Consider the following 24562-nt stretch of genomic DNA (forward strand, 5'->3'; position numbering starts at 1 on the left):
CTTATTTTTGGTTGGTTGGAGTATTTTATGCCAAGTACAACACGTATAATCCAATTAAACGTAGAAAGCTATATAATCCCTATTTGCTTATATAAGTTAAAGCGTAACTCGTTAAGCCTAATGACTTCACTGGTTAATCAACCATTGGTTCGATGTTTGATGAAAAGGTGTTCCTAAATATCTCAAGTAAACCAATAATATTTAACATTCAACTGCATATTTTTTGTTTGTTTACGATTTGGTTCTCTATATAAAAATGTTCTTTTTCAAGAGTTGTTAGCCTCCGGATTACGTTTGAATAATTATAATGGTTTAAATACCTGCATTCAGTAATCCAAACTGCTGCTTGTGGCAACTATAGTTTTGTTCAGCTAGGAACTATCTTCAGGCCGAACGACCCCTTGTAGGCTACGGCCTGAAGATAGTTCCTAGCTGAACCAAAACTATAGTTGCCACAAGCAGCAGTTTGGATTACTGAATGCAGGTATTGAAACCATTATACAATTCTGTATAGCGTAAAAATAAAACAAATAGCGTTATATTCGTGATCACTAAAACTACACAATAATACTAACTAAAGCCCTAGCCAGAGACTGTTTGGCAAACTTACTCATACTGAGAGTTTCTCAAACTGACAAGAAATTGTTTAATCATAGCTTTAAAGAAAATATAATATACAATAAAAGTTAAACATAAAATATAATAATGATAGTTTACAATTAATAATCCTACAGAGAAAGACGATGGCCTTATAGAGGGTAGTTATTCATTTACCCACTATTGAACACTGTGTCTTGGTGATGTTAGATAAACTGTCTGACGGCGTGGCGCTGTTTTGCCGGATATTGGTACTTGAGTAGCGTCAACAGCAAACTGGGGTTTGTTTTAGTCATCTTAACTTAGATAATCTCCTACCTAATAATTATAAACTATAAAATGACCATGTTATTACATAAAACTGATTTTGTGTATTATATCTTGCATAGGTTCTTATTTTCATCGATAATAACTTAGTGGATAGAATAAATCATTATCGCATTATAAAATAATAGTATTAAAGTGAAACAGGGTAATATGATAATGTTTAGGATATATTGTCATCGGATATATTGGGTGTGATCGGCGATTGTAAAACTAAATACAAAGGTCATAACTACAGTTTTATATTTGACATGTAAAAATATTATAGTACAATACAAAAGTTATTAGCCAAAAATGCGTTTGCTCTGAAAATATAAAAGTCCTATTCTTCACAACTTCGTAAACTATTTTTGATTCCTACTAATAAGTAATTTTAAGTAGTTCCCAGTCTGTCTAAGTAAATTTGTGCTAATAGCAATTTCCTATAATTTATGTCACTCAGATGCCATATGGGGATATTTTCTGGTTTGGTGATTAATAAAGGTATCTTAAACATTATATTTTTTTAAAGCGAAGTATCATTTGCATTTCAATACCTATGAAACATTAAATTTGATTAAACTACTATACTATTGGGTTGTTACCTTAATGAAGTGGAAATATGTTTATAATAAGTAGACATACGTATAATTCTGACCTAGAACCTCTTACAATAATTGCTCTGGACCCCTGTCATTTAGTTCTAATTTGCCTTACATTCCAAATATTCTCAAGTACAACACATTCTATATATCATAAAATAACCATACTGTTCTGGTGTACCTATTTAAAAGGACATTTGCTCTTTCCATTAAACCCTACGGCTTGAAAATTGTACAGTTCTTCTTTTCCTCCTCAACACGGTTATTGGCAAAAAAGCGAACGAACATTTCTTTTCAGCCGTGTAACATATTAATATGTCCTTTAAGGAAAATAGTTTCGTCAAACCTTTCTAGAGTTTGGGAAGCAAAATGTACGTATGAACATAATGTACTGTCAGTTCGATGACAGTTGAGCTAGAATAGAGGATTTATCTTCTTGACTGGAAAATCCTTTATTTTTATGTTTTACAAAAAATACGTTTTATTCCTTGTAGTTATAACACTGGTGGTCAGCTTGTGATTGAACCCTTCAGAAATATTATTAAAATATGAAACTGAATTATTTTAAAGTAATATATTTTTTATAAACGTTTATGAATAGGTGGCTTTGTAATCAAAATTCTTTGTAAACACTTACTTCAGTTTACTTCATCAATAAAGTACCTGAAACATAACATATTGTTATTAAAATCTGCAAGAAACTCATATAGTACTTAAAATTGTATCTATTTATAATTTAAATCTAAAATAATAAAATAACTCTTACAAGAATTGAAAACTATATTTAACGAAAGCAAACTTTGCAATCTTGAGTGGTATGTCTTAATTATTCTTATCTAAGTACAGGTATTATATACTAAACGATAACTTCAAACTTAGAAGCAAAACTGGACACTCACAACTTAAGTAGTTAACTTCTTACCTAAGAGTGGGGTAATGTCAAGTACGTTTAAGCCAACTCTAATAACCATGGGGTAAATTTAAAGCTCCGTTATCCTTTAGTAAAAATGTGTATACAATTTTTCATTTGTGTTTACAAAGCATTTGTGTTTATATCAATCAGCTTATATTCGATCATTTCAAGAGCACCTTTAATATTTGGCCATCAGTAATCTACGTTTTTGCACGAGCCTGGGATTGTTTTTCACATTACTTTAGGCCAGACCTAGGGGTTGCGGCGTTATCACTTGGATAAAATCAATTGGTGATTTGGCGGGATTTGAACCAGGGATCCCTGGAACCGTAGTTCCGCGCTTAAACCACTATACTAGGCCAGCGCTCCTCATCAGTTATCTACTTTACTTATCAGTAAACTAGCGTAACTTTTAATATTCATAAATTAACTTATCAAGGAAGATAAATTAGCAAAGTTTATAATTAAACCTACAAAATCACTGTTTACACCGGCGTGTTCCATTTTACACGGATCCACATCATACTTTGAAATAAATTTGAATATTTCGAAAACTGTCGTAGAACACATGCCAATAGCATATCTTAGTCTAATTGTTAATTGTACACACTCTAAACTAAAAATTTTTGCCAAAAGTTACTCCTAAAATACTGCCAAAACTGAGTTAAAGTTAAACTAAAAGACTAAAGTGGCATCTGAAGAGACAAAACGTTAAATGGAGCGTGAAATCCTTTGGCTGTAAAAGCTGACAGAGGTCAGAAATATCTGGCTTCCGGATTCAGGCCAAGTTTTAAAGAACTGCTACAAAATGGCTAAACTTAGTCTCATATTATTGTATTCTTAACCAAACTGTATTCTACGATTGAAATAGCATTTTAAAATTGGCTACATGACACCACATTTAATGACCAAACTCATCCAAATGTAAATCTCGTTCAGAGTGTTATTTCACTATCGTGTACAACCAAAAAAGGGGATATACTTGTACAAACTGTGCTATTATTAGGTGTCCATTGCTATAATAAACTGGTGTTTGTTTTATATTTTAGTTTAACATTCAATTTACCAAAAGGCCAAGTCTTGTATCCGGGCTGAGTTGCTACGACAACGGCAAAACTTTGGTATTCCAGACAGAATTAGTTACACATGCAGCCTAGCCTTACTTACATAGCAATTCCATTTGGATCATAACAGAAATACCGGGCTTTGCCTGCATTACCTTTCGTTAAATGTATTCACTAAAGAAGTTTCAACGGAAGAAAATAATAAATATTTTAAATGTTAGTTATCACAATGATATACTAAAATATTTAAATACATGTGTACAAAATCAAATTTTAATTTTGTATAAAAAAGATTATTTATTTTTTATAGGACAAAGTTAAAGTTCTACGTTAGTAAGATTGAGCCTTTATTTTACAGTTTTAAATATAAAAAATTAAATTCGGACTAAATTATAAAAACCTTAAAACTTAAATTAAATGTTTAAAAAATGAAATTAATACATTAAGCTAATAATTTCTACAGTTTAACCAACAAATAAATCTGTAATTAACACCGTTCATCGACAGTCATAAAACTATAAGTGGAATCTTAAATTGGATCTATGGAAACTTCAGATTTTAGTTGAGAGAAGACATTTTTTCAATAGGCTTAAAGTCAAGAAGGGTTTTATTCTCTTTAGTTTAGTTCTTTTTAGGTAATACATTTACAGAAATATATTAAATACTAAACTTTAAAACAGTTTTTCGGGACTAACATTTTACCCTACGCTTTTATTATATCCTATATAATGAATACAAATAAGAGTTAAAACTACATATATACATATATAACATATTATATAAAATCGAAGTTTAATTGTTTGCAAACAAAGTAGAATTAGGTAGGTATACAACTTAAAATGTAGACTTTGTGAAAAATATTTTTTCCAAAGGTTGACAATATAATTAAGAACGTTTCCAATAAAATACACATTCATAATAAAATAATAATATGATTAATTTAATCCATACTCGATTTACAAACATACAGGGTGGCTGAAAAGTAACTTGCGACCCCACTTAACTTTTCAACCATTTGAGATATTTGAAATCGGTTTACGGCAACCTTCTTAGATATGAGGGGCTACAATAATTATGGTCAATTTTGAAAATTTTGCCCTTAGGGGTAGCGGGGGTAGGGGGTAGCTCAAAATTTTCAAATGACAAGAATAGTCGAGTTTGGTATCATTTTACAGGTCTTGACGAAACATGAACATTGACATAAAGAACACCAAAATCGGCTCACTAATAACAAAATTGCGCCCTAAAACGTTTCAAATCCAAATAACCTCGAGGGTAGCAAAAAAATTAACTTGCACCCTCTTTAACTTTTTAACTATTTTAGATATTTGAAATCGGTTTGCGGCAACTTCTTTGGAAATGAAGGGTTACAATAATTATGGTCAGATTTGAAAATTTTGCCCTTAGGGATAGCGGGGGTAGGGAGTAGCTCAAAATTTTCAAATAGCAACTATAGTCGAGTTTGGTATCATTTTGTAGGTCTTGACGAAACATAACAATTAACATAAAGAAAATAGAAATCGGACCATTAGTAACAAAATGGCAGCTAAAAGTGATTAAGACAATGGTTATTCAAAGTAATTTTGCGTTGCCATTTTGTTATTTATGGTCCGATTTCTATTTTCTTTATGTTAATTGTTATGTTTCATCAAGACCTACAAAATGATACCAAACTTGACAATACTTGCTATTTGAACATTGTGAGCTACCCACTACCCCCGCTACCCCTAAGGGCAAAATTTTCAAAACTGACCATGATTATTGTGGTCCTTCATTTCCAAACAAGTTGTCGCAAACCGATTTCAAATATCTCAAATAGTTAAAAAGTTAAAGAGGGTGCAAGTTAATTTTTTGGCCACCCTCATGGTTATTTGTATTTGAAACGTTTTAGGGCGCCATTTTGTTATTAGTGAGCCGATTTTTGTTTTCTTTATGTCAATGTTCATGTTTCGTCAAGACCTGTAAAATGATACCAAACTTGAATATACTCGTCATTAGAAAATTTTGAGCTACCCCCTACCCCCGCCACCCCTGAGGGCAAAATTTTTAAAATTGACCATAAATATTGTGGCCCTTCATATCTAAGAAGGTTGCCGCAAACCGATTTCAAATATCTCAAATGGTTGAAAAGTTAAAGGGGGGTGCAAGTTACTTTTCAGCCACCCTGTATATTATACAAAACATGTTTTCATATAGAATCGTTACGAAAAATACAATATTATGTATAATATGCATACACATTAGGCCTATGTATAATAGAAACTTAATATTATACGTGAGAATACAATTTACGGCATAAACACTATAAACTCATTCGTCCTTTTACGTTTAAATTAAGAAATATGTTAAAACTCAAATCCAAACACTATAATGACTTTGGGATTTGTGTACTACAGTGTGCGATATCAGCATTTTTCACACTCATTGGGTCATGTCTAGGTTAAAATACTATACAGTATATTGCATAGTAGGTTGCTGATGTCCAAGTAAATATGTTACTTGACTTGTTAATTGACTCGTGGTAAGCTGTACTTTAAAGCTTTAGACAGAAATTCCAGATAAACCATTTTTATCCTTGTAAATAACTACAGTATCCAATTACTGTTAACCGATTTAAGCTGTATATAGGAACTTTTGTCTATTAGAGTATGTTTGAAGTCCCATATGGAGCCTGAATAAGAAGGGTTGAATGTATACAATGTACACGCTTGGAGTTGGAAGTAGAAAGTGTGGAGTTGCATCACGAAGACAAGTACCATTGTCTTAACCGCGTAAGAATTTAATTGGAGTTTATTGTTTGGGTTTCTTTGTTATAGTTTCCTCCCGTAAATTTTATATTTTTATTTTTTTGTGAAGATGTTGTTTATTTCAGTGGTTTACAACCGGAATGTAATATTATAACTAAGTTTACGTTGCTATTTTCTACTTTGTAACAATTCCTAATCATTACCTTAAGTGTAGTATTTTAATCAATCAACATTATAAGAAAGCTTTGTGGACTATTAGTCTTCTATCAGATGCAAACTGGTAGAAATTGATCATCCTTCAAATATACATACAATTTTATAATTATGTGTTTACCTATTTTATTGCATCATTATAAATATACTTAAAATGTAAATGGTTCTCAGTTTTACGAATGTATTTAACCATTCAGCAGTATTACTAAAACTTGATGGACTACAGATATTTAGTGGAAAAACTACATATATGTATACATCTTCTTTGTATATATATATTAAAAATTAAAATCATGGTTAACAAGTAGGCCTAGCCAGTTATTTTATTATATATATATATATATATATATAGGATGCACATTTAGTTAGATTACACATTATAACGGGTTTATATTCCAACTATAAAAGCAAACCTGTAGGAATGTATATTCTAAAAGTTTTTTTAATATAAATCCGTACACAGTGGCAAAAGTTTGAGTCTCATAATTCATGGTCGTGTCTCTTTGTGATTTAAGTGCACTAAGGTCTGAGACTCAACTAACTGAAACCACATAAGCCGTGTGTTCCCAACTAATAACTAACAGTCACTGCAGTCTGCCTGGCTTGCTAGGTTGCTAATCCAGTTGTACGTGTGCATACTAACAAGGACACATACGACAAATTCTGGAAATGGAAATTATGTCAGTCAGCAGGTTTGCAGCAGCGGGGGTGTTTGAAAGTTAAGTTGTATTTATCGATTTAATTTGTAAACTATGCTTCAGGGTAAAATAGCTATTTCCTATTATACCTTTTTCCGATTATTAATATGCATGAAATATATTACTGAACGCAACTTGATCGTTATTATTGCCGTAGTTGTATTTATACTAACATTAGACATTTTGTAAAAATCTCAACAATAACCCATGGTATTTGACGCATGATAAAGGCGTGACTTGGTAGTTTAGATTAAGGAGAAGCTATAAATTGAAGATCTCCTGTGAACCAGCGTTAAGTGGAACCCATTTCTGCATACCTTAGGCCTTAATTATATTTTTCTGTAATCTTAAAGGAATTAGAGTTTTTATCAATAGTACAAGCATTTGAATTAATAACCTTTTTAAGATTTTGTTACAATTGTGTACCAAAGAAAATGATGAGCTATTTTTTTTCTTCCGGTACCTTATATTATGATGTCACTATTTTATAACAGGCAAGGCATTACCGAATATTGGGTTTAACACGCGATAAGGTGTGTATTCACAATGAAAAGGTGAAATGAGATTGAAATTATTAATTTTTTTGTTTAATTAAATAGAACAATCGATTTCTATTTCGATTGTTTTTGGTCGTAAATAACAGCCGAGAGTTTAGAATTTAGTATGACACTGTCTCATGTCTCTGAGAGATTTGAAACATTTGACTTTGGACCAAGCTACGACACTCCAGGGAAATTACTTCTTCAATTTGTATAACTATCAAGAGTTGTAGGTTAAGAATAAACCAGATTCGAATTTGAAAATTATCAAGCTATCGTCGAAACTTAAACTATAACCAAGAGTACCATTATGTTTGAAAATCGTAAATAATCTGTTATCAAAATATGAGAGGAATTATTTACCATTAATTTCAAATGGAAAGTACACTTTGTTCAACATGCTGGAAGATACAAAATTTTACTCATTCAAAGTCTGTAAAGTATACTTTTATTGCCTAAGCACTTACTCACCGGTTTTAAGAACATCAGATGGTGGGAACATTATAGAAGTTGGTAATTTTTATGGTTTGAATTTGATAACCGCATTTATGTTTTGAGTAAATTTAAGAACAATAATTATAAGTTCTGTTTTAGTTGTGCATGTTGTCTTCAAACCACGAAATAGTGAACTGTTTTAAGGTTTTAACATGGAGAAGCCTTGTAACGTTTACACAGAGGTGTTCATACATGTACCTCTCCGTGGTATAGGGTGAATATCCAACCAGGAAGAGGCAGAAAATAACAGCGTTGTAAACCACTTTAAAAATAACTTAATATTATTTTATATAATAATTAATTAGGTATAATATCCTATTATAATACTGTGGGGGGGGGTTGAATTATTCGTAACGGAAATGCGCAAACTTCGAGTTCAATTTGTTAATCATATATAATATAACAATGATAATTGCATTCATCGTATATCAGAACTAAGGGACTAAGGTTTATTATTAAATTACATTAAAAGTGAGGAGGATCAAGTGATTGATCTTGTACTAATGGACTCGGCCATTAGAGAGATATAATTAAATTCCTACAATTATTATCGCATTTCTCAGAGACAGCATGATGTATTTCTCAGCTTTTTAGACAAATCAAACAATAAAACCTGTTTCATGATATATTGTTTTTCATTCTCCAAGTAGTTTGGGAAAATATAGAATCCAATTAAATGTAAACTCACCTAAATAGTAAGTGTTTATTTTTATTAAAATTGTCATTGTATTAAATAAAGATTTATAATTCAATTATTTGCTTATACTTTTTATATTTTTTAATACATTAATGTAAATGTTTAGTTTAAATTTTAAAACTTTGACATAGACAAATTAACAATACAATAGGTTATTATACCATTCAGTTTATTGTATCCTTAAATTATTAATTATTGCCAGGGTTGTTTTACTTTTTAAAACAACAAGGATAAATTATATTTACAGCAACTAGCTGTTACCCACGGTTCACCCCGTTTGACTTTATAAGTGTTAATTAAATTATTGATTGGTTAAGTTAAGCTGAAACAAACAAAATAGAATACAGTAAATACAAACAAATAAGTACAGCTGACGTATTTTTAACATTAAGTGCATGGAAAGTTCCCTTTAGACAGCAATTATGACCTTAAAAAGCAATTTATGAAAAATGGATGGATGAAAAATGGATAGAGCAAGGTTTTTCGTCATGACGAACATTTTAAGTATATGGTTTATGGAGGTGTGACTTGTAGTTGTCTCAAAAGTTCATGGGTACTTTTGGCTTTATATAGATAACAAGACAGTTAAAATTTAAACATTTCAAAGGGACGTAATCTGCCTGTATAGTTACAGGCAATACTCATTGCACATCATATGCCATGCATCCCTCAGAATACAGAACATACTGCTTTCACGTATTGTCTTACAATATACTGGGTTCTGCGCGTATAAAAAAATAACTAAATATAAATTCCATAACTATCTGTAGTGTTGATGAGGTCACTACTTGCAGTTTGAATGTTCACTTGATACATTGTAATTTCCCAAGAGAGTCGTACATCTGCTCGGTTTCGGTTTGAATTTTGTACAAGAACGACGAACTTTACATATCCACTCGTACGTTTATGTGAAAATGACTTTTCAAAATTACTATCGTCAGCACTTTTAAAAGTATATCCCTATCGTACTTTACAAACTAATTTCATTATTATTGGTTCATTTTGTAAGTCTCTTTTCTTTTTAGTATGCATCTGTTAATGCCAATTATATGAAAAAAGTTTGAAGCAATAAACAGAGGCAATACAATTTAATTATTTAGAGCTCAGGGTTATTTTTTATGAAGTTGGTTTAAAATGTATCAATATGTTAAGCTATTTTGTTTGCCAATACTAAAACCAAACAATTTTCGATTAGTTTCAGCACTAGAGAGTTGTTCATTAGGAATTACGTACCTCTGACATGAGAGTCCAATCTTCTTTGATATGCTAGATAGATTTACTTACAGCCCCTTAGATTTAGTTGCCCCTTAGCAAGAAGGTATTGCTATGTCAAATACTGTAGCTAGAATGTACTGACTACTTTCATTATTGATTATTGTAACTTAGATCTCCCAGCTTATCCACTAAACCAGGCTCGGCCACAAAAAATATAAAAATTCCATCTTTTTACTTGGGTGGTTCATCAGCAGTTAATCTTGTTCGATTAAATACAAATATATTATTACAAAACCATTCCCCCCTCCCTTATGATACGATGATAATATATTTAAAGAAACACAAATGTATGTCATAAATAGTTTAACCAGCTTCCACCGGAGTTTAGCTTATTTTAACAAGCTACAAATATCACGTAACGTTAATGAAAGTTTGAAGGTCAACAGTCGATAACCGCAGAACGGCGTTCAAGCATTAACATTATGGTTAAAGGCGTCAAATTTAGCATCAACGTGTAACATTGTGGTCATATGAAAGCGAATATTAGTGTAACTGTTTACTTATGCTCTTTCTCATATGAGGCACGAGAAATAAACCTTTAGGCCCGATTTCACCAAACTTTTAAACCGCCGTTAAGCCTTGCTCTAACTGCAGTTAGCTCTTAACTGACAAAATCGGATTTCACCACTCGCCGTTAGCGCTAGTTTAGACTAAACCGTCGTTAGATAATTAACTGACCAATTTTGACCGGTTAACTTCTTTAATCTTTCGTTAAGTAAATATCAGCTGGCTTTAAGTTTAAAGTTTATATGGAAAGGCGAAATGGTAGAAAAGAATACGGTACGAATAAGCTTTTGAAAGTAAGTGATGGCAATGAAGAGTAGCCTATGTTGTTCGCCGAACTAGGTGGATAAGAGAAAGGCTTAATGATTTGAATATCAAAAATGAAATTATTAGATATTATGAACTATAAAAAGTTTAGCCTTTTTCTTTAGGAAATTAATACAAACCACTACTGTGTTTAGGCTATCCCACATAGTGCATTGCTTCAGGTTATCCCACAAGGTTTTTAGTTAAGACGTAACTTATATCTGTGATCAGCGACCGCATTGAACTGATTGGCGATCAAGAGCCGTACTCTTTTATCCCGGCTAAAAAGAGTGTCCCGGCTCTTCTACCAACATTATCAAATTTATTATTTTATCGTACGAAAAAATAGGCTCCCTTTCCTTCTCCCGGCTTTGGGTAACCCTATCCAACGTTCAAACAATTGTTTTGCGTTCGGTCAGACGAAAGTAAACCAAAATCTAAACCTAAATTGTCATTATTCTGCTAGGATTTTATAGAAAATAATTATTTTGGTGTTATCTACATTGTGTCTCGTTCTTGTAATTCTTTTGACTCCAGGTTTTTTCACTACTTCAAATGTACCAAACTGGTTAGTGAACAAACAGAATATTGAACATCCCTGTAAAAAGTTGGATTGATGAGTCTTGACTCGACCGGAAAACTCAACCAATTTGTTCCTCGAATATGTTTGATCAACATTGCTTTGCCTTTATTTACTTATGTTAATTGTTTTGGTATTTATTCTTGCTTTCTGTTGTTATTTTGCTCAGAATCTATTGTATTAATGTAAGCTTGCTGTCTCCAGTTGTGTTTTCACTACCTCATAAACACTGATTTATTTTCTAGGTTATGTTTACTTGCTCCCGTAACAGCCCGGTATTATGACAGTTCACTGCCACTGCCACCTGGATTTTACTCTAAACTCTCGTTTATAAAACCAGCGTTAGTTTTGACACGTTTTCGTTGGTGAAACCAGATTTCCTTAACTGTGGTTTAAATCATCGGTTAGTTTTAACCGAAGTTTAACTAAACCATCGTTAGCGAGAATTTGGTGAAATCGGGCCTTAGTGGCCAAAAGTTATATCTGGTTTAAAATGCTATATCTAATCAGTGCTCTTTGGTCTTAGATTAAAAGCAATATAGGTGCGAAGTGGTTTTTGAAAACAAAACATTGGTTGTATTGTCAGATGCCTTCATGAAGGCTGTGTTTTGCTAGGTGACAAAATAACCTCAGCTGATGTCAGTTTGATCGTTAATAAATGATGTAAGTTTCCCTTAAAGGTGGATTACCCTGGATTTAACATGATTGTAATTTCCACGAAAATATATAGGCCTACCATCCTTATAAAATCAATCTGATTTAAAAGTAATTTTTGTATAGTGTTTTTTTATGACTTTATTAACAGTGAAGTTATAAAAAAGCAAAAACAATTTCAATTCAATAAATGTTTCAATTTCAATTGATTGTGATAAATGTATGTATAAAATGTCCTAACTAGGCCCATACAAAGAACTATTTTAAGACATGCGGTCAGAGGAAAACAAGCATCTTATCCATAATAAACAGACAAAGCAAATATACTTAAATATGATTTCACACAAACATTCGTTAGCAGTGGAAGTATTTTGCCCAAAAATCACGGAGACTCTTGCACAATTTTACTGTTTGTTTTGTTGCCTTAGTCTTTGCATTTAATAGAAACCCTTGTGTTTGACTTATCTTATTGGTACATACTCGTATTATACAGTATACGTATAGCATAATAGCGAATTTCCTGATAAGTAAAAAGTTAATACCGTAAGCGGCACTGAAAGACCTAGGAACCAGGACCGATTAACATTATCATTTTTAGGCCACAAGAGGTTAAAAACACTATTAATTTAAATGTTGATATGTCTGTGTGTGTGTGTGTCCGTTAACACGATAACTCGAGTGATGCTGATGAAATGTTGCATGACTGTGCACGCCCTAGAGCTGGATCAACTGGATAAGTTATAGTTCACGAACCATCAACTTTGGGTATTAGGAAAAAATTGTATTGAAATTTAGGTTTTATTTTTTTATTTAATTTTTTTATCATAAAAATGTTTGCTTTTTTGTGGAAATATAAGCAAATTTATTTCTTTCGTCCAACACTATCAACATTTGATATACAAACGGTTTTACCCTTCTTTTGAAAATAATGTCATGGGAACCAATAATCCTTTTAGGCACATGTTTAATTTATAAAAGAGTATTTGTAAAACAAAAGCAGAAGTATAAGACACTATAGCAGCAAACTTAAATACTCAAAAATCAAAATTATTTTAAATTCGTAATAAATATGGCTTGTTTATACAATTATCTTAGTCAAAATCTAATTATAACAATCAAATTTGCTTGGTCTTCAGATTTGATGCGGCAAGGGTTTACAGTATATCTATGTTTAATCATAATAAAAGTAAAATTCACCAGGTGCGATGAGTATGATTTATTTAAAATCTTTTTCCGTACTTTGACGTGAAGGAGGCGGCGCGGCGCCTCTCACTGGCTGTTCTGGAGCCGTTGTCAGTTAGAAAGTTCATTTGTGTTACACCGGGACGTTTAATTAAAGTAACTTGTCTGAGTTTATTAAACATAAATTTTTTTAGACTAGTTACTTATTCTGAGTCATGATTATATCGCGATATTATAAAGCGTTATCACGTGTGTAACTAACCACTTTCCAATAATTCTATAATACCGTTGTAACATGCTCCCGATAGTAAAATTAGTAAAAAAATGTCGTGTAGTTTTCGCTTTAACTCACACATTTTGTCTAATTTCTCTATTTTTTCCTAATCTGTCATTGTACTTAGAGCTATTAAAGTATTGTTGTACAAGTATAGTTGTACAAACGTATTGTTTTGAATGCCTTGAGCTATGAAGAAAATTGATCATAAATATGACATTCATAAAATATGACTTATACATTTTTTTATAATGAACTTAAGCGTTGAACATGGCAAAAGCAAAGTATTTTGTTTTTATTATCATCTTCTTTAGCCACTGGATTATGCTAAATTCATTTGTGCTACTCTTGAATACATCGACACATTCGGCAAGGATAGTACGTTAATACTGGTGGTAACATTTGGTATTACATTTTTAATTTATGTAACCTTTAAACGATGTATTTTGCCAATTAACAGGCATAAAATGTTTTTGATTGACAACAATATCAGTTTACTGATGTGTTACAGTACTTTAATTTGCTGCATTTACCTCTAAAACTGAACGTAATTTTTATTCAACACAAATATTTCAATAGAATTAATAGTTTTCAGATTCTATTGCATAACACTTCTTACAGCATCAGTATACATTTTGTGACTACAAGAACAATACATTTTATAAAAATAACACAAATGTCGTCGTACAAACTATTTATGAGTTTATTTGTTTATAAGAATTTGCTGTATTGCATTAGTAAAATACAGGGTTAGTAAAAATGGTGGAGACCCCCTGTTATTTTTTCAACGGCCCATACTAAAAAAAATCACTCGGTACACCATTATGGCATGTTATGAAGTACTTTTGGGCATAACCACCACTTGGTGTACATCCTCAAAATGGGGGATTTTGGGGGAAACTCAAATATTTCAAACACAAAGACCTATTGAGTGACCCCTCATTTTGAAGGTCCGTGTTAAAGAAAACCAACAATGCAAACTAGATGTCTCTATCTCAATCCAGTAAAAAATTGCGCCAATTGAAATTCTCAGAAGTTAAATTTTAACTTACAGCTTTCCAAGTCTGGAGACCCCGTGTAAATTTTGTAACGGCTCACACTAGGAAAACTAAACTCTACACACCTTTTTGGCATGTTATGACGTACTTTTTAAGCCTAGTAGCCACTTGGTTCTCAAACTCAAAATGGGGGATTTTGGGGGAAACTCAAAAATTTTAAACGATAAGCCTCATCGAGTGACCACTCATTTTGAAGGTCATAATGAAAGAAAAATAACAACGCAAATTAGAGGTCTCTATCTTAATACAGTAAAATATGGCAGCCAATTGAATATAAAATTGAAAGTTATATCTGATTTTTTAAAGATTTCAATCAGCTTCCATTTTTTACTGGATTGACATAGAAACCTCTGGTTTGCGTTGTTAGTTTTCTTTTACCAGGACCTTCAAAATGAGAGGTCAATAAATGGGTCTTTGTGTATGAAATATTTGAGTTTCCCCCAAAATCCCCAATTTTAAGGATGTACACCAAGTGAACATGGCAATAAGTACCAAAAAGTACTTCATAACATACCATAATGGTGTGCCGAGTTTATTCTTTCTAGTATGGGCCGTTAAAAAAATAACAGGGGGTCTCCACGATTTTTACTATGTATACCCTGGGAATGATTAGTACAATCTTATAAAGTTGTGCCTTGGCCTACGTCTTTAAAATAAGTTTTAGCTTTTTACCTTTTCGCACCTTTTTTAAAACATACAAATATTATACGATTGAAATATGTATTATACGACTTATTGAAATAAAATTCAACTTCAATGTTACAATAGTCAGGTTTAATTTATATTTTCATATTGAATATAAAGAAATACTAATATTTTTTAGCTTCTAACACAGTAACTATTGGACTACTTTACATGGCATTTTTTAGCGGTTTTCTAATAAATGTGTGTGTATAATTATTGATCAGAAAAGTATGTTGAGCTAATCCAATTTGCATTAATACCCTGATGACCGTGTTTATTTAATAGTTAATGTTAGTCTATGGTGTAACTGTGTGAAACAGATGTATTTCAAAATTACATTTAATTTTTTTGTCTGTGAGGGTTTCTTTAAATTTTAGTTTGCTCAATGAAGGACATAATCGACACGTATTAGGTTGATAATTACACATCAGAGTATTTTCATAAACAATTTTTTCTGTCTAAATATCATGAAGTCAAGAGTACAAGGTATTCAAATTATTCTAATGCAGCAGGCTTTCAATTAATTAAAACCCATAATTCAGCGGATCGAGAAGACGATCCTTGTATTTGCTGAGTTAACTCTGACTTGTCATATTGAGGAAATAAAACTTGATTAAATTACTCAGAACAACTATTTGATTTAAATAAACAATCGAATGCCTTTCAAAAGCATTTGCAATGCGAGTTAAAACTTCTATGATAGATAAATTGTTTTTCATAGTATTCCCTCACATAAACGATGTATTTTAATCAAACAAAACTGTCAATTCATAGCTTAGTCCTTGATCAATGAATGGCTCTCAACCATCATATTATTTTTGAAATAATTGAGTTGTCATCGGAGTTAAGGCTTGTCGCACACTACGGCAGACCAGCTCAGGCAGATCAGGTCAGACCGCTCAGGTCCGGCAGTTTTCCCACACACTACGTCCGGTCAGTCCGCTCAGCTCAGGCGTTTTTTGAGCGCCAACCTCAGTCAGTAGTCGACAGACAGCGGCATTGGCTGCATGTATGCTTTGTGTCTTCTTGTTCAGTGCGATGCGATTGTGCGATGGGTTCTAGTAGTAGTGATGAAGAAACTGCTATAGTAGCATTAGCACTTACTGCGGAAGAGGACGAGAAGGCCCGAAAAACCAGGAGAAAAAGGAGGAAATTTTGGGTGCACAGTATTAATGTCGCACGGGATAGTGAGGGAGAGTATCATACTCTTTTCCCAAGATTAAAAAACGACAACGTAAGATTCTTTAGATATTTTCGTATGAGTTACGAAAAGTTTTTGGAGCTGCTACATATTATTGAACCTGAAATAAAAAGATGTGATACACGGCGTCTCGCTCCGGCAGCTCCGGCAAAAATCGCTCGCTGACCGAAAAGTGCCGGAGACGGTCTGACCGGACTGAACTGAGCGGTCTGACCTGACGTAGTGTGCGGCTCTACATTTGAATACATGGCTTCCGAATTTTGCCGGAACGGTCTGACCTGATCTGCCTGAGCTGGTCTGCCGTAGTGTGCGACAAGCCTAACTTAAAGCCAAACTGAGTTATGAGTGTAGCGTTTAATCCAACGCAATGTAAGCCCTGGTTGCGCTATGGTGTCGCTGTATTAAATATGGTCTCCATTACCAAAAGCTGTACCGGGCACATTCTTTACATATAATAACATTAAAAGCAATTTTTAGTCAAACTTTCAGTTTTTTTTTTTTTAATTACACTACACTACATTTTAACTATGCTATTAGTAAAGCAATAAATCATTAATAATTTATGACTGCCGTAAAAATTATAAATAAGCAACAACTGTTATTCTTAATTAACTAATAATATTGCCCGTGGAGGCTCATAAGTTATATGACAGATTTTTCAATGTTCGGGAACATGCTTCTTTATTTATAGCGATTCAAATACATCAACTTAATAAGAAAAACTTTTTAAAAACGTTTCTTAGATTATTCTCAAAAGAGAACCAGAGAGATGAGCAATAATGTAATGCATGCCTATTACTGAAGATAAACTAGCCAACTATAACGTATAAAACTAGTTAACTTGATCACTTATAGACTATGAGTTGTGTAAACGGAACTTATGTGTTCGATACAACATACATACAACATACAACTTGTTCATTACATTGTGGGGGGCAATTTTTCTTTTACTCGTTACAGTAAACACAACTTTGCTTTAACCAAACATAGAATAATTTCATAGATCATCGCTCTTTTGTAATCCCTAAGTGGCGATATGATAGTAAACTAATTTGTAGGCCAATAGGAATGTATATTATTGCGTGTGAAAATAGGATTATAATAGAGTGTTGAGAAAATATAAATAGTTTCATTTAAAATATGAAATATATTTTCCAAAGTCTCTAACCTACATAAGCTGCTTAACAAAGGGAGTTCGGTTTGGAATCTCAGTCGTAGAAGAGACGATTGCGATCTGCAAGCCTCTGCTCTTCGCCGGAAATTGGTGCTTCGGTGAACATCGACAAACACACTAAAAAGTCGTTTGAATCTTTACTTTACAATACTAGTTACTCGCAGACTCTACCTAATACATACGTATGAGACACAGTATAACTATAATGTAGTACTCATAAAATTAGATTTTATTTGGCTGAAATAAAGTATACTCTACACAAGTAGTCAAGTTAAAGAACTACACCAATTTTAGTGTAATAATACTCAAATCTAATACTTTACAAAATTCGAATAACTTCCTTTGTGGGCGGTTTTGTAATTTAACTGGTTGTAATAAACAATGATATCATATTTACATTATTCCGTATAATGCAAATAACATTGTACAGTTTTACATTGTTTTTGTTTATATCTCTAGTTTATAAACTATTAACCAAGGCGGAATACTTTTTGCAGACAGATCAAAATTGAAAAGTTACTGTTATTGACTGTATACAACGTTAAAGATCCATCCATAATTGGTTTGGTATCTGTAATTTGTTATAAAAGAAAGGCTAAAACTAAATACGTATATAAAATTGCTATTTAAGGTAACTCGAACAAACACTTTGCACTATAAAATAAGTATGGCCACGAGTCTATTATATTATATGTTTTGTGTAGGTGTACGGACTGTTTAAGAACGTATTCAGAACTAAAAATATAATGAAATGTATATTAGTAGGTAGATTTATAAGTAGTGTAGAAATCTTAAATGTAGAAAGTTAAATTGGTCAATTAATTAATTAATTTGGTTAATTAGTTAATTAATTGCATACATGTAATTTTTTTATTTATCAAACACCGTGACAGCGTAAGAAAACACTTTATACAAACGTATACATAATTATTGTATGACGTTATTTTATAATATAATTGTTCTATTATGAAATGTAACACCCCAAAGTCTCCATCAAGAGGTTGTATTTATTTATATTCACGACTATGGTTGATCGATATAAAATTCCCAACAATATACAACGATTAAAAGATTTGAATCAAACCTTTATATCCTTCAGTTAAGCTCACCGAGACAGAAACAAAATTTTTTCTGGTTGTTGAAGTTGACGAATAAAGAAATTGTGGACATTGCAGAAATAAATCTTAAGCAATTGATCATGTCACCAGAATGGATCTCGGTATTTGTCTAGGTTCTCAACCTATACCAGTAATGTGTGTGTGTGTTTTTTATAAGTAGGGTAAAACAAATTTAGGTTTTATGTGTATGCGTGCTTTAACTTTAGAAAAACCCTTATTTTACGTACTTTGCGCTGCTGGTGAAGATAATTGTACTAGAAACACACTTTAAATTATTTTTGATATGAATAATAATTCATTGGGGTTTGTGTCGTGTTTGGTATTGAGTTATTTTTGTTTCTATAAAGCAACCCGCATCATGTTTAATGTTTGTGTAATAAAATGAACTGGAAAACGGCGATGCACTGAAAGAGCGAAGGACTCAAATACGAGTCCTCACGCACCACCCTCCGCACCCTCGAGATGGCCGGGTCTACCCTTCGGACAGTCCTACGGGACATATCCTACAAGCTACTTGAACACGACCGTTCGAGAATGTTTGCTTTACTTAGAAGGTGACATTGCCGAACTCTTATGGTTTACTTAAATATATATTTAGCTATATACACAACTTTTAAATAAAAAACAAAAAATACATATAGCCTATAAGTATTACAAAATTCTTTAAAACATAGGCCTAACTGTAAAATTATTATACAACAAAATATAAAAAACACTTTTAGTTAAAAAGAAGTATAAACATTTAACAGTTATGGTTAATCCATCTTATATCACTGACACGTTGTGTAAAAGAAAATGTGCAGTAAGTTAAACGACATTTTATTACGAACGATTTTATGACTTCATTACCCAAAATAGGTTAATGTCTAAGACCATTAGTGGCTTTTTCTTGTTAATTTACTTGGTCTTTTCAGTTGGTTAACTTTAATTTACTCTCGCTAATTAGATATGTTTCTAATTTATCACTAAAAGATTGCATTCCTTTTAACTGTTCCAGTTTTTATATTTTAAACGTTTATTTAAGATTTTTCATTTATATAAGTATTTTCTTGTGGAGTATTTTACAGAAAATATAATAACTAAATTCCATAGTCTCCACTGAGTTATCACTGAAAAAATGCCATCTATAACAGTTATTTTATTTTGTGTTTAACAATTTTTGTTCACCATCTAATTAATAAAACTGATTTTCTTGTGTTACTCAGATCTATGTAAACAAATGTTTGTACAATGAGCCAGATCCATAAAATACGTAACTAAGTTAGTTTCAAGCAAAATAAGGAATATTTTACTTTGTGCTAACAACATGGTTCCAAAATGTTGACATATTAAAAAATGTAAAGTGAAAAATATGTGATCAAATAAATCTAGTTATCGACATATAGTTGAATATTGTAGTTATTTTTTTAATAGTGCATATCTTACGTTTACACATTAAATTAAAGAAGAAGATTTTTTAAGGAACAAAATTATAGAAAATATCAAAAGTATGTTATAGAGCTTAATAGGCTATATAAAAATTAATACATAATAGGAATGATATATAATACGAAACTATAGCCAAGATCTATCCTATTAAAATAAAAAAGTTGCAAAAAAGATAATTCTTTGATCAATGTATGAGTTAAAAGATAACAGTGTATAAGAGAAAGAAATAGTTATTTTCATAAGTGCAATATGTTATTTTGATCACGTAGACAACCTCTATATCACTGTCAAACAGACAACATTTATTTTTCACACAACAATAATTCGCTCAAGCAGATTCTTCCATAAAGTTTATTTTTACCCTGAAACAACAAGGTTTTAGAGTTTTATATACAGCTTCTTGTATATAATTGTGAGTTTTTCAATTCACTTGCAATTTATTTTTATGAGTCAGCCGTTATTTTTTTACAGTCGAAAGAATTACATTATAATTTTCCTCAGAGCTTTTGATTAGAACATTGATACAAGCATGTAGAAATGTAGCAATATAATCTGATATAACGGGTATACGTAATCAAGGTAGCTTAAAAAAACTCAATGATCTCTCTTGAAATTCGGCTCTCTGGGAGGAAGAGCATTAACATATTGTTTTTGTCGTTGTATTGCATGCGATAGAGGCCGCATTTATGTGTCTATAGAACACTGATAGTCCAGATTTCACGTTTTTTTATTAGAAATTAACAATGATTGTTAAAAACTGTTTACACCAATAGAACTATATACACGATGTTCCGGTCTTACTAAATTCATTACTACATATGTATGGTACGAAAAACTATGAGATTGTAATAACTTCACCATTAATTTGACCATTTCAAGCCTATAATATAACCTAAAACCTATAACTAATAGCATATTTGTAACATACAAAAGGACATATAGATATACAAAATATAATGAACATATAAATGATATTGGGTGATGTAAACTAAAATGTAACTCTAAAAAACTATTTGTTAAAATATGTTGGCACATTTTAACTACAATGCATGTAAAACTCAAATTTAGAGGACAAGATGAAGAAGAAGGAAGAAAGTATGAGGTAGTGTTGTTGTTTTTTTTTTTTTTTTGGAGGGTGGGGTAAAGGGATGTTACACTTTCTAGGGTAATGAGCTACCATCAATAACACAGGACACGGACCCTCTTGTCAAGGCAAGGCGACGTCTGCCGCTTTACTGTGAACCCTATCCCAGCAAAGCGGACATTGTCGTCCTTGTTAATTTTCAAGAGATCTCTACTAAAAGCGAATATTAATGTTACCATACTCTGATACTTAAATGTAAAGCGTGGTTTTAAAATTTCATTCTTTGCTCTTAGTTTAATAATTAGTACACGTTGTCCCAAAGTAGTAAAATGTTTGCAAAAAATATAACAATAAATATTGTACATGTTTTCAAACAACTTATTGTTAAATATACACATCTATCTCAATTTACTCGTTTAATAAGATTACATAAGGTTTCCTATTGAAGATGCAAATGGTAAATTGTAATTCGAGCATCCAGAGCCATGAAATCACATCAGTAAAATCCAGGAGGATTTATTTTACAGTTCAGAAAACAATAAAAGTGCCTTCAAACTTCAATATTGGATTCCATTGAACGTAATCTTAAGATATACTTCCACAAACGGCAAGCCGATACGATCATTCCAATAATATATGGGATTCTTTATTCGGTTTACAGTTAATGATATTCTCGCTGCTGAAACTCACTATTTATTTAGAACAACATGGCACTATTTTTGTAGGCAGTATTGAAACTTGCACCAATAAGTGTCGAAGGCATAGTATAGATAGCTATAGTTTACGTTACTTAGTATTAAGACATCCTAATATTTTACAAAGATATAGTCTTCTGGGAGTGTTAGGTCTTACCGCTGTAAATTCAATACCAATAAATAATACCAATAAATCAATCAGATATGATTAAAAAATACAACGAAGTACCTTATGAACAGTTAAATATGACTAACCTTTTTGCTGTACGACTGTTTATATATTTTTCAAATATAAAATTTTTAATTTGTTTTATAAAATCTATGAATGGTAATTTTGTTCAAAGCCTTAAGAACAAGCCTTATAGCTTACGCAATTACAAGCAAGTAAGCGAAATTGTAACTCAGAGTAAATTTACGTCGGCTACATAGATAAGGCATATATTTTATAGACTGACTACTTTCTACTCTACCCAAACTTTTGATACACAAATTAGTAAAGAAATTCCAATAGTATATTTCACAATATTATTCCGATAACATGCTTGGTAGTGGAAACTATGGTCGGACGACTAACTGTGCCACTCTCTGTAAACTGTCTTCACTTTAGGATTGGTTTAATTAACTGTGCGCCTCTTAGCAAAGTTTCTTAATTTAATTCCGTATTCCAAGGTGATATTAAGCTATAAATTTTGTCCTTGTCAAATTTCTCAGCAATACACAAAGTCAGTATTATCACTACTTGTATATTCCTATCTGTAAATAAATAATGCAACTTCTACACACTTTTAAACTCTATTAAGATATTTTGAAAACTATTCTTAGCTTGTCAGGTTGGTTTAGGAGAACAATTGACTAGCATAAGGGATAGAAACTCAGATAATGTAGCTGTATATGGTACCACAATAACCCGTATTATTCTAGGTTGTATAGGTATAGATCGTTGTACTATTATTTTTGTTTTCAATTTATATGACGTGGTAATACATTTAGGTATTTACTCAGGGGAGGTACAAAAGAGCCTACGATGACAGCTGTGGACTACTTATTAGCTGAAGGAACGCCATTACCGTAACAATACGGTCTATGGCCATCGGCAGCGGTGGTCTAGTGGTCAGCGTGCCAGGCTGATATGCTGAAGGTGCCGGGTTCGAATCCCGCTGGTGAAATTAAATTTTTGTCCAAGATTTTTCATTATCAGCAAGTTTGGTTGGTTTGGTTCGGTTATGACGGTTTAATTTTATTATTAAGTCATTATAGAATTTTAATTGAGCAATTTCTAGTTTTATTTAACAAACAGAATTATTTTTTTATTAATAAACTTTTGTTATATTATTTCATTATCAGCAAGTTTGGTTAGTTCGGTTAGGTTATGATAGTTTAATTTTATAATAAAAAAATTATAAAATTTTATTTGAGGCATTTATAATTTTTTTTATATGAACAGAACAATTTTTCTTCGATTCTTCCAAAGTGCTCTCTACTACAGCGCTGTTCATGGAGGAATTTTGAACTAATGCCTCATTCGTACCTTTAGGAGATGACTAAAAAAAATTAAAAAAAAATAGATGCATATAAATTTAGTTCTTGCCGTCCTCGTGCTCCAAAGACGGTATAAAATATAGTTCTATAATTATACATGATCTGCCACACTTACGAATCAGAAATATATGTATATATACACCCTTTTAATATAGGCCTACATATAAAATAGTCTATTTAGTAGAAAGTGAGTCATTAAATATTTGAGAATGTATGTTTGAAGTACGAGATTTATAGAGGAGCTCTTTAAATATGGCCTATATGTAACTTTCATTCATGTTTTGAACGTTACTTTGCTACACTACAAAGACTCGTAATTTTTAATACAAAAACATACATTGGTATATTTATTTATTACTGTTAGGAACAATTAAAACAAATAGCATTTTTTAAGGCTTCTATTATAATTTCAAATTACCTTAGGTTGCAATGTTTTGGTTGTTGCAAATTGAAACGATAACAAATGTTTGTTTGATCACGTCAGCAAAATCCAAAAAAAGATTGTAAAAATTGCTTTTGCAAAGTTATCGTTCTGTTTGTGTTGCAAACAAGGTAATTATGTATTTTCGAAGGTGAGAAACAACATATTACAAAGCCTAATGATTTCACAGTAGTGTATAGAAAAGATTATTTTATTAGCTATTCAATTTATTTGAATTTAAATGCGATGTTTTTTTTTTATTTCCCTCAGGGGTATGTTTATTATCTAACCTAATAGTTAAATTCATGAGCCCATTTTTCCTATAAACAACAATGTTTCAATTAGGCCTACATTATGTTTTTGTTTAAATAAGTTCAAGGAACATAAACATTTACTTGAAGAGATATCTTATAGGCTCTAATACTTAAACATTACAATTAAAATGAAATTATATGAAAATGATCCGTTATAAATGTAAACTGTTTCACATGTGTGTATTTGAATTTGTTAGGATTGG

This window comes from Macrosteles quadrilineatus, unplaced genomic scaffold (genome assembly GCF_028750875.1).
Source record: "Macrosteles quadrilineatus isolate MER2022 unplaced genomic scaffold, UCM_ALF_1.0 Scaffold_1__1_contigs__length_201487025, whole genome shotgun sequence".
Taxonomy (NCBI): Eukaryota; Metazoa; Arthropoda; class Insecta; order Hemiptera; family Cicadellidae; genus Macrosteles; species Macrosteles quadrilineatus.